This window comes from Zea mays, chromosome 3, assembly GCF_902167145.1.
Source record: "Zea mays cultivar B73 chromosome 3, Zm-B73-REFERENCE-NAM-5.0, whole genome shotgun sequence".
In the NCBI taxonomy this organism is placed as follows: domain Eukaryota; kingdom Viridiplantae; phylum Streptophyta; class Magnoliopsida; order Poales; family Poaceae; genus Zea; species Zea mays.
In genome coordinates this window covers 31,571,753-31,575,145 of record NC_050098.1, presented here as the reverse complement: position 1 = coordinate 31,575,145, position 3,393 = coordinate 31,571,753, and the positions used below count along the sequence as shown (strand labels likewise).

At 52.1% G+C, this 3,393-nt stretch overlaps 1 pseudogene; it reads right to left on the bottom strand.

The window, feature by feature from the left end:
• Positions 1-1,750: 1,750 nt before the first annotated feature.
• On the bottom strand, positions 1,751-2,536 carry LOC103649917 (probable histone H2AXa; annotated as a pseudogene).
• Positions 2,537-3,393: the final 857 nt, after the last annotated feature.

Genomic DNA, 3,393 nt, shown 5'->3' with positions numbered 1-3,393 from the left:
TAAAACATATACTAATAGGTTAAACAAAACATGCAGTGTGGGGTGACGAGAAATTAGAAAAGGGGCCAAAGACGGAATTTAGATTTGGAAAACATTTGCATGAACATTAGAAACTTACAGAGTACAAGTTGAAGAAGCAAATACAATGGCTTTGGAAGCATAAGGATCAAATGAGGATCCTTCGAGTTTAGTTAAGATCAAAATCTGTCAGATAAGTCATGTCTCTTATCTAAAAAAACAACAATGCCTAGAGCAACCCATCTTGTGATCTCTCGGTTTTTCTTAAGAAAGTCATACATAGCATTGAAGCTATGCCACTGGAATTACCTGCAAAAGAAGTCAATGGATAAGTACATGTACTCAAGAAAATGATGAGACAAGTTACACTATAGTAGTTTAATTCCCAAGACAAACACCGAACATAATACTCACATCTTTCCAGCTATGGTCAAAGAAAATGCATGCAGTAATAGCTAAAAAACAAACAGGAAAAAAAGAAGGGTAAACCAATTGCTTCTATGTTCGAGGACTGCCACCAATCACTGTGTTCGATGTGAACAAAGAGAAGATACATCTTGGTTGGATGCTTCAATGAGTCCCTCTAGGCTCCTTTTCCTCGCAAGTCTCGACGCTTCAAGCAGACATGCACACCATCGCCAAACACCTCGCTAGCTCGCTCTGCTCTCGTCTCCTGACGAGCAAGGCGGGTCAAAAAGCTGAAACGTAGCGCACCCGCTCAGGGCTTGTTCGGTTCTACCCCAATCCATATGGATTGAGGGGGATTGAGAGGGTTTCAATCCCTAGCAAGTCAAAATCCCTCCCAATCCGTATCAATCCCCTTCAATCCATATGGATTGAAAATAACCGAACAAGCCCTCAATGGTCCTCTCCAATCTCTCTGCCTTTCATTCCCGATTTCCCGTACGTCGTCGAGACTCAAGGCCACGCCACACGCGATCGCGCTAGCCTCCAAAGTCCGACCCGCTCCTCTCTGCGACGTTGACTGCCATAACGACGAACGACGCGCCGCCGCCCATCCACAGCGCGAAGGACGCCATGGACGCCCTCGGACGCGCTCCTCAACGACCTGGGCTCCGTCCCCATGGCCCCGCTCCTCAACGACCCGGGCGGCGCCAGCGCCGTGACGGCACGCCTCCGCGGATTCGGGTCGGGCGCCGGGAACGACAGCCTCTTCCGCTGGCTCTACGACGTGTTCCGGTCCAACGTCCCCGAGCTCCAGCTCGCACTGTTGGTGCCGTCGCTAGCTAGGGCGCACCTGTGCCACGCCATGTCACGGAAGCCGCTGGCCGGGTTCGAGGCAGTGCTCCTCGCGCTGTACGCGCATGCCGCGTCGCAGCGCGGCGCCGAGGAGGTCGAGACTCGAGACCATATCGCTCCCGAACCTGGCAAAGATTTTGGTACATCACAAAGAGAACCCGTAGGAAAAATTGAACAAGTACAATCAATCGGTGAGGTTCACTGAGGCCATCAACAGTCAACAAATGCAAAATTCTTAATATAGTTAGTAGTGCCATACTACAAATAGCTATTGATCCCGACTTCTACTGGAAGCCAAAGGCCAGAAGATGCAGAGTTTCCGGACTGTATTTTCCAACATGAATCGAAATCTGACAGATCATATGATGCAGAGTTCATAGAATCGATATAAATGTTCCATCATCAGGTCTGATACAATGTACCAAACGATAGCTGGAGCAAATCGGATCCAAATGCAAGCAGGGTAGAAATCATGATAGCTATGTTTCTTCTATCCATCATTCATTCATGAAACAAGCGCTGCGTTTGTTTACATCCCACAAAACATATCAATCCCAACTCATCGACAACACTCCCAAAAAACCGCAAAGCTGAAACACAACCACGCGGACGAGACAGAAACAGGGGCGGTCCCTCATTCTCATTCCGCCGATGCGCTTAGAACTCCTGGGAGGCAGAGCCGATGTCCCCCTTCTGACCAGCTTTCTTGGGCAGCAGGGTCTGATGGATGTTTGGCATCACGCCGCCAGCCGCGATCGTCACAGTGCCCAGCAGCTTGCTCAGCTCCTCGTCGTTCCGCACCGCCAGCTAGATCTGGCGCATCACGATACGGTTCTTGTTGTCACGAGCAGCGTTCCCGGCCAGCTCCAGCACCTGCGGAGACGAACGAAACAATCGATTCACAACTGGGATTCAAACGAGATCGGACAAGAGCAGATCTGGTAAACATGAAGAGAGGAAGAGGGGTCTGGGGATTACCTCGGCGGCGAGATACTCGAGAACGGTGGAGAGGTACACGGGGGCCCAGCGCCGACGCGCTCTGCATATTTGCCGGCTTTGAGGCACCGCACGATGCGACCGACGGGGAACTGAAGCCCAGCCTTGGAGGACCGTGACACCGACTTGGTCGCTGGCTTCGCCTTACCGCGGCCGCCGCCTCCGGTGGAACTCATCGCCGCTTCGCCTTTTGGGGGTCTGGAAACTTTCGAACTCTTCAAGATTGATGCGGGCAGCGCTGCGATATTGATAGGAGAACAGAGGGATATTGGAGGGAGGAGCGGGCGGCACCTGCGATTTTATACTGTTAGGGTTCTAGTGAGAGATGCGCTATGATTGGCTGGAAGATCAGAGGCATGGATCACTGACGGATGGAAGAACGCGGAGGGAGCGTCTGCCATGGATGGAAGGCCGCGGAAGGAGCGCGACTGTCTAGCGCCATGGATGGAATGCGCGCGGTGGGGAGGCGCGGTTCCTGGGGGAGGCGACTGGGAATGGCACACGCCGCGCGGTGGCAGAACGCACAGATGTGGACGCCTACAGTAGAGACTTAAGGAGTAGTAGAGATTATATGCTTATTCCAGCATGTTCGGCTGCTCGGCTGAAGCTATATACCCTTGTGAGTTTTGACACAGGAAGCTGTTATAGTAAGCCCAGAATTAGTGTTTATTTCTTAGCAAGTAGATTAGCACACAATTACCTTCCAGGTATTGTGATTTACTTACCACATTCTACTGCATGTAATTTCTTTATAAAGAGATAGAGAACAACCAGAAAATGCAGTCTGATTGACAGCACAAAATCCATCGTGTCCTCTGTGTCTGCTTCGCGTGTGTCATCCTCCTCGCCGGAGTTCTAACATTTGGTACCAGAGCCAGTTCTCCGCCATCGCTATGTCGCACAAGTCGCCATCCATGAAGAGGCCGACGGACGACAGCAACGGCGAGAACAAGGTCAGGCCCTCGCGATCGCCGCCACGACGCCGCGGCCGTTCTTACAGCCGCCGCCGCTCCGGCTCGCGCATCGTCGAGCGCGTCATCGAGCGCCCGTCCGCGAACGTTGCATGGCCAATGCTCACGCGGACGAACTACTCCGAGTGGGCGCTCGTGATGCAGGTTA